The sequence below is a fragment of the Medicago truncatula genome, chromosome 3 (assembly GCF_003473485.1).
Source record: "Medicago truncatula cultivar Jemalong A17 chromosome 3, MtrunA17r5.0-ANR, whole genome shotgun sequence".
Classification (NCBI taxonomy): Eukaryota; Viridiplantae; Streptophyta; class Magnoliopsida; order Fabales; family Fabaceae; genus Medicago; species Medicago truncatula.
The window spans coordinates 10,460,973-10,470,735 of record NC_053044.1 but is presented as its reverse complement, the minus strand read 5'-3'; positions in this window follow the sequence as shown (position 1 = coordinate 10,470,735).

The window sequence follows — 9,763 nt, the reverse complement described above, 5'->3', positions numbered from 1 at the left end:
TAGCAAACAAATATTGGATATTGATTGAACCAACTTACTGCATTTGACAAAAAAACAAAAATCTAATTCTATTTTATTCACAATAATGCTTTTGATCCTTAGGGATATTCTCTGTCTGATAAAAAAAATTGCAATTTGACACAAAATAGAAATTTAGTTTTCCTTTAAGATTTCTCTTGCTTGTTCTTTTGTGTGTTTCAAAAAATAGAAATTATGTCTGATACACATAATTTCACTACAACAAGCAATAATTATGAAGCCATTAAGAAACTATCTAAAACCAACTGCAACCAATTTGACCATCTTTTGTTCAACATTTTTATTCTCCAAAGAAAGCTTTATTTCTCATAAAACTCGGTAGCTGGCTTCTTCAATTCATTTATCGGATTGCAAGTAGAACTGTTTTATTTTTTTTAGGGTTAATTAAGTTTTTAGTCCCTATAAATATTTACAGTTTTGTTTTTAGTCCCTATAAAATAAAATCACACTTTTTAGTCCCTGTAACATTTTCCTTAAGCATTTTAGGGACTAAAAATGCTAATGGAAAATTTTTATAGGGACTAAAAATGCTTATGAAAAATTTTATAAGGACTAAAAATGTTGATGGAAAATTTTATAAGGACTAAAAAGTGTGATTTTATTTTGTGGGGACTAAAAACAAAATTCTGAATATTTATAGGGACTAAAAACTTAATTAACCCTATTTTTTACAACAAAATCAACTAATATCATTCATCAAAAGTTCCTTAAAAAAAAAAAAACATTAATCAAAAGTGTCTCAATATAAGTAGGAGATAAAAATAAAACCTTGTGACAAGCCCATGAAATTAGTAGAACTAATTATAATTTTTCTTTAAAAAGTGGCATGCAGAATATTAACAAAATAAACACTTTATTTGAACCAATTTTCAAGAATAATTTCATAAGGACCGTTGATTTTTTTTTTTTTTTGCGGTGTCTAGAGTTCAAACCTCAGACCTTGCATATACTATATATTATCTCCATTAACTGAGTTAAGCTCACGACGACTATTCAAACAAATATCAAATAAAAACTAATTTCCCTCAAAAATCAAACATAGATAACTCAGATAAAAACATAGATAAATCATGCTAGCGTAAACCTATTAATTTCGTTTTTTTTTTTACCAAACTTCAATCACTAGAATGATATTGAATCAGACATGTGTTTACACACTTAATCCAAATGTCAATGTACAATATCATAAAAGAAAATTATTCAGAACAATAGTAGCAGCCGACAAACATCAAGATTTAAATTAAGCTAGCATTCTCGTAGTCTAACACTCTTAAGAAATGGAAAACGGTTCAAACTGGCTTAGATGTGTGAATGAATACAATCCAATTTTCATGATTTTTTCTTCACAATTTGCTGAACCTGACCTCAACCCCATCAACCGGAACAGCATGTGAAAGATAAATTATATATATTTGCGTTTGGATTAATAAGCTCCCACCTGCATTAAATTGATAAATATATATAATAAAAATTAGATCATAGCTCAAAGGATCCTACCTTTGAGTCTCATAAAATATAATCTCATGTAAAGAAGAATATCCCTTAAAATAGTCCTTAAATGTGTTAAAATTATAATGTCTTTATATGCATCTTTTGTTGGTTAGTTTGATCATCAAACATGTTTTATTTAGTTTGATGTTCAAATGTGTTTTCTACTAATCAACTTGATCCGTGAAATTTATAATCGAGGACACATAGACTCGAGTGGTTTTTGGAATTGGGTTAATAGTTAATTTGGTCCCTGAATGTGTAGCAAGTAGTCAAAATAGTCCTTCAATATATCAAAATTTTAAAATATATAGTTCCTGATTGTCCACTTTGTTAGTCAAAATAGTCCCTAAAGCTTAAATAATCCCTTAATACTCACAATAACTATTTTGATATAGGGACTAAAAAGACAATAAGTAAGTATGTATAAGGACTAATATGACAATAATAAGTCTATTGAAGGACTAATATGACAATATTAATGAAATATTTTAATAACAATGACTATTTTGACTAATAAACTACACAATCAGGAACTATTTTGCAATTTCGACACATTGAGGGACTATTATAACTACTCGTCACTCATTCAGGGATCAAAGTGACTATTTCCCCTTTAGAATTTAAACACACCTATGGACTATATCAATAGGGTCTCAAACATTAAAAATAACAAAATGACGGTTTAGCCAGTAGCCATCCTACCTTGTTATCAAAGTTAAAACCAAAAACATGTTACAATCTCTTTTTTATATATATGAAAAAGATGAGTTAGTAAAAATTGATGTATTTAGTAAAAAAAAATAATGCAAACACATCAACTTTCGTTGACACAACTTCTTACTTATATGTCATTAACAGGGGTCATTGCAATTAAGGTAAATTCTAATCTATGGCCACAAGATATAATTATAATTGGAAAGTTACTATATTAAATTTTATGGCTAACTAGGGAGAATTCCTATAATATATATGGAGATTATTCTAGCTATGTGAGGCGCTATTAAATCTTAAGGATCATAATTTATCAACATAAACTAAATTACACTAAAAGGGCCTATTAAGTCATTTATGCTACATTGACTAGTAGTACACAATAAATTCTTAGCAAATGTATTAAATTAGCCTTTCCTAGTGACTAAATAGGTATTATTAAAACAATAAAGGGTACTAAATGTATGATAAGGTCTTTTTAGTTAGCTAATTAGATTGTATTTATTGAACTATTTAAATATGTAATCTCAATTTATCCTTAAATTCTGTACCACATAAACTATCATAGAACATTAATGAAATGAAATCACATGAACATAAACCGCTTCCATAAACCACATTTGTCATTTATTTTATAATCTACAAATAAAAATACAAATGGGGGATAATCATAGTTTATAATTTATACATATAATTCCTTCAAAAAAAAAATTATACATATAATATTAAGGTAATCCATACGGTAGAATATGCTTATAGAAAAAGTTATATTGAAAAGTTAATTAAGGGCAAGGACTGTTAATGAGGATGTTAAGCCATTGCTTCTTTACCATTAATGAAAATACTATATTAAAATCCCTTATAAATTTATATATGATGGAACTATAAATACTATGTGTTTAACTACTGTGAATATTAAATCCGTTTTAATTATCACTCATAGTGATTTGACTAAGGTTTATAAATTATTCTAATGGTACCATCCGTTTGGTTTAATTAATAAAGAATTGTCTTAATACCTTTTTAATCTAATATGTATTTTGAAATAATGTTAGTCTTTTGGAGTAAGAGAATTCATGATAAATATGAATTTATCTAGTGATAATCTTGAATAATCTTATTATGCATACCTTAGGCTTAATCTAGTTATAATAAGGTAATCAAATATGGCTTATGACTAGTTACAACCACTTACAAATTATCTTATTTAGCTTTTCATAAATAAATTATAAAATTCACTGATGAGTATGGTTATTAATATAGCTATTTCACAAATTGAGTATAAGTTTGACAATTTGAAATTCTGCATAGCTCACCAAAATTTGTTGTCTTCTAATAAATATTTTTTTAAATGAAAATAAAGTGATTTTACTATATATATGGTGTCCATGTTATACATCTTATATATAATATTTCGGTAATACTAAATTTGTAGGTGTCTATAAATATGTAGAGCATTGGAGATAAATCTATATCTATATATACTATTATAAAAATACATGTCCATTGATTTTATCATTTTGCCCCTAGGAGGGGGGTATTTTGGTAATCTACTTATTAGTGAGTTTTTTTTTTTGCCTATGAATTTTCATTCTTGCCCCTAACCAATTTTTTTAATTATTTTCTAATTTTTATATTTTTAATAACTTTTAATTATTTTCTAATTTTTATATTTTTAACTATTTTTCAATTTTTCTCTCAAATTCAGTTGCTTCTACATTGTTGTTGTCGGAGATTAATGTATCGTTTGACCCGACTTTTTTCAAACTTTTCTACATTTTTAAGGAGAAGTTAGGCCTAACACAATATCAATTAAGTACTTACTAAAAAAGAACTTTTTTGAACTCATAAAATTGAATGAAATGAGCTTTGACCATAAGCTGTTGAATGTTACTTTGAAAAACTACTTCTCGACAATATATTTTACAAGCACCTCTTTTCAACTCATGTTGGGAACCTTTTTTTTATTTTTTAATATTATATTTCAATATGTTTTTTTCTTCCATTTAACTTTATTTTTTTAACCGTTCCATTTAATTTTATCTTTTTTCATAGAAATTTTATTATCTTTTTATCACTTATATATTTAATTTCAATATCGTTTAATCATCACAACCTCACAAATATTTTTATTCACGCTGTCATTTAATGATTCCAAATATTTTTATTTCCTTTCTTCAACCTCGCGAATATACACACACACACATTAACGTTTAGAGTAATATTTTATCTTCGTCTATCTGTTTTTTTGTTACGCTAATGCATATAATTTTTTTAGTGTTGCTTGGTTGAGTGCTACCTCACCAATTTTTTTTTAACTATTTTACAATTTTTTGTTTTTAACTATTTTCCAATTTTTTCTCCCAAATCCAGTTGCTTCTACACTGTCGTTGTGGGCGAAAAAGATACTGTTTGACCCTACTTTTTTTTTCAACTTCTCTACATTTTTAAGGAGAAGTTAGGCCAAATACAATATCAATTAAGTAATTACTAAAATATGTACTTTTTTTAATGCATAAAATTGAATGGAATGAGCTTTGGCCAAAAGTTGTTGAATGCTACTTCAAAAAACTACTTCTCGACAATTTATTTCACAAGTATCTCTCTTCAATTCACGTTAGGAACCTTTTCTTTTATTTTTTAATATTATATTTCAATACGTTTTTTTTCTTCCATTTAATTTTTTTTTTGAACCGTTCCATTTAATTTTTTTTTTAAGGAGGTCCCATTTAATTTTATTACTTTTTTTTTCAAAGAAATTTTATTTTATCCTTTTATCATTTATATATTTAATTTCAATATCGTTTAATCATCACAACCTCACAAATATTTTTATTCACGCTGTCATTTAATGATACCAAATATTTTTATTTTCTTTCTTCAACCTCACAAATATACACACACACATTAACATTTAGAGTAATACTTTATGTGTGTCTGTTTTTTTGTTACGCTACTGCGTATAATTTTTTTTTGCGTTGCATAATGCGTATGATTATTTTTATAAAATTTTGATTTTAATTAAAAGTAAAATTGTAGATGTCTTTTCTTCAAAAAAGGTCTAGATGCCTAAAAAATTATACTTATATATATATATAAGATTTTTTGCGTTGCAATAGAGAGAGAGGGGGCATATCAAATGAGAGAAGTGTTAAGAGTAAATTGGCTTTCTCCATTTCCCTTATCCCGTTCTCTCTCTATTGCATAAGCCATAAGTGACCTGCTCTTTTCACCTTTCCTATGTATTGTTCTTCCTTGATTTTTCTCGCTATAGAAAGGATCTCTTCAACGTTCTTCTGTTTCTTTCTTTCCTCTCCCTCAATTTAGGTTCAATAGAAAGAAAACATAATAAGATTTTATCAAAGAAAAGAAAGATTATGATAGCTTTGAGAGAGAAATTCCAATTAGTTAGAGTAATTTCATAGAAGACTAACAAATAATCACAAGCTGATTTGGTTAAGAGTTAAATTATAGTTTAGTTCTACTATTGTTCAAATCCAACTTAAATTAACCCTTTTTAAAAAATTCAATCAATTGATAAGAAATAGGTCACAATGTAACACCCCGTTACCCAAAAACAATTAAATAACATTTATACAACAGAGTAATTCACAACGGGCATGCTACACGTCATTTTCAAAATTTCTTAAATAGAAGATAAAACTATTTAATCAAAACAACTTATTATTTATGAAAACATAGCAGCGGAATAGTTTTCAAATCCATAACCTCATAACATCCAACAACAGTCTATGGCATTAAAGGCCTTAGCATAATTCAACAACATTGTTCAAAAGACAATAAAACATCACAATTCCAAAATTTGATACATGGAAGGAAATAAACAATAAAATAAATAATAGTTCCCATCCCACGTATTAGAGCCCTAGACACGACATTGAGCCACCACCAACTACTAAGGATCACCTGCAAGTTACCCATAGGAAGGGCAACATTTTCAAGCAGAAGGGGTGATATTCACAACAATATATATAGATATTAAAATCTTCAATTGAATCTAACACCCTAATCAACAAACACATCATCTTGTAAACATATATATGTATAAGTCACAAGCAACAACAACAACATCAATATCTCTCCATCACAATAAGTACATAAATACATATTCATCAACAACATCAATACTCAAGTAACAACCGCAATCAACAACTAAGACTCATGCAAATGACATGAAAACACTGCTAAGACACCATCTTAGACTTCTCAATGGATGCAATATGCATGTGGTACCAAACAGGACCAAAGCCCTCACCGCTTTTGAATGGTTAAAGCATTCATCAGGACCGAAGCCCTCACCGCTGTTTTATGCATATGCAATGGACCTACTTGTGTATATCTACATACAACTGACCATGCAATGCAACTCCATGTGACTCCACTTTAACAATATGTATGATTCAATAATTAGCATACATTTCAACCATCATCAGTAATCATCAATCCAGCAATTCAATCAACCAAAATAATGCATAATTATATATACCATGCTCAAAAACAACAACATCAACCACTACTATTCAAGCTAGCAAAACAACACTCAGGAACTGTGCAGCTCGCCTCGCGAGCACATCTGCTCGCCATGGCGAGTTCACAAAAACACTAGCTCACCATGGCGAGTTCAAGGCGAACTCGAGGCGAGTGAAAATCAGGTGCTCTCGGGAAAAATGTCATTTTCTCACTCAAATCTCATTTCTAGGTTCCCTATTCATCTTTTTAACCTAAAACTTCCACCATTCATCATTAATATCATCTAGGTACCTTAAACCATCCCCAAAACATCTTATAACAACTTTTCAAAAATCACGTTTTGATCTGGGTTACTCGCCATGGCGAGTTGGTCTGCTCGCGAGGCGAGCTATGAAGTTGCTCACTCGCCATGGCGAGCACAGCTACTCGCGAGGCGAGCGATGAACTTCTGTACGGGCAGAAAACTGGTTTTACCCAAAAATCTCATTTTCCTTCCAATCACTCCCCAAATCAGTTTACAGATACAAATTAACTTTCTGTATGCACTTAGAACCTATTTCTAACACCAAATTCACACTTACAACTTCAAATTCATCATTTCATCATAAAAACCCAATTTCCCTAATTCTCACCAAAACTCTGTTAAACACAAAATCAGAATTCAATAACTACATTCTTGAAGTAAACCTCACCCTTACCTTAGTTCAGAATGAAAATGCACAACAAAAATGGATTCCCTTGGTTCTCCTCTCTTGTTCCTGGTTTTCTCTCCCTTGGCTTGGTTTCACGTAAAACTGCTTCTGACGTCTATTTCCCAACTTCCCTCTTACTTAACTCCCTAATATTTCCATTAGCTCCCCATTAATTTTAATAATTATTAAATAACTCCCCAAACTCCAAAGTAACTAATATTTCATACTTATTCTAATTATTATTAAATAAACCATATAATAAAATAATACACCACATAAATCACCCAAAATCACACATATGTATATAAATATATGCATATACTCCACATAAATCACCAAACCTCATATATAAATATATATATACTCCACATTAATAAAAATAATTAAATATAACAACTAGGGCGTTACAACGAAAATGGAAAATAGAAAGAAAAAAAACATTCAATTGGCGTATGTATGATTTAGGTGGCCATAGAAATCTTCTAACAAAAGCAGTAAGCATCGCCATCGCCAGCTAAAGGGTTCTGTACAAGTTGCATTGAGAAGCGTGTGCAGAGGAAAGACGAAGAACTATGTTTTTTGTTTTAATTGACAGCATAGCTATTGATGAAATGATTAGTTTAGATCTAATGGTTATTATTAAGTCCTCTCATCTCTCATAATAATCACTCATCTCATTTTTTTTATTTTATTTTTATTTTTTTTATTTTTTTTTTTCACTCATCTCATTTAAAATGTCCTATATATATATATATATATATAATGCACCTTTATATTGTAAGAAACTATGCATATCTTTTTCTTATTCAAAAAAACTAAACATATATGTCTCCATTACACCAACAATGTAACAAATATAATATCATATAATATAAATTCTTATATTTTTGAAACACACCAAAAATATGGTATTCTTATACAAAAATATGGCATTAATTAAATTCCAACATTTATAATAGTAATTTTTTTTAAGAAATCATCGGGCTTCTTCATGAGATTGTTAAGACAATGCCAATTGGGACTAGAAAGAAATTGTGTACGAACATTGTGTTGAAAGATAAAAGGTATTATTTTCTAATATTTCAGGATCAGATGATAGGATTTTGTATAAGTTTGATAATGACTTGAAATATGTCTTTCCTTATGCAGTGAGAATATAGTTGATATAACACTATGAGAAAAATATTCCGTAGCTTTATCATTTACCATCTATTTACCTTGAGTTCTTTGCTTCTATTTTGTAGTCAATGACAACCCAAATAATGTAACAATTGGTTAGGTTCGAGGCTGCTCATCAACCTACATTATCCGGTTGTTGAGAAGTTTAAGACTTAGTAAGTTTGCATTATGATTTCGCAATACAGTGCTAGAGTAAATTATTATTTCACAATCTGATTTGATTGTTTTTTGATCATGTTTCTTGAATTGTTGTCGTGACCTTAACAATTCTCAAGCTCATAGTCAAAGCATCAGTCAAAACTTAAGTCAGAGTTCGACTTCTCCTCAATGTACTTCGTACAATGATTTTTCAATCTGTCTCAGGTTAGGCCAATTGTTGAATTTTTAAACTTAGTCAAGGTCTGCTTTTTTTATGCACAAACATGCTTTGAATTTTTTTTACGCACAAATTAAAAATACATATTGTATTATTCTTTATTTCATGTGCATAATTTGTGTTAGGATACATATTGCATCACTATTTGGAAACCAACTAAATTCAATCCTAACCAGTTTTGATGATATTATGAGAGTTGCACCAAATGTTCGAAGACATCAATGTCAAATAGTGCTAGCTATAGATGCACATGCGGGAGTGATGCTTAATTTTCATTTGTTTCAACAATGTTAATTGGTCAATTGGGCTCATATAATGCACATGAATGCTTTTATCTAGCCTTTTTATGAAGATAATAGAAAGATAAATTAGAAGTCATGATACATTTTCTTTAGCTTAAAATCAGTTATGCTACCTTTATTTTATAACTTATATGAGGTGTCAAGAACAATTCTAAAAGGAAAGCGCAAAACAATCACTCTCATTGATGACCAGACACAGAGAAAATATAAGTGTCGCCTCATTACCGCCGAAAGAGAAAGCTATGAAAAATACTTGGGTGAGCAGTTGTTCAATTTCTGCAAAGAACGTGTGATGGAAGAAGGTGGTAAGCTCATCTTTAATCTCGAAAAGTCACTGAAGAACTTGCATGTTCGAGTTGTTCCAAAGTAGATCTTTGTTGCTGAACTATTTGAGCTTCTACTATTTTGACGCATCACTTTGGACTGTAATCGTAAACTATCTTGACTTTGGGATGCCATTTGTTCTTTTCATTTTTTCTGAT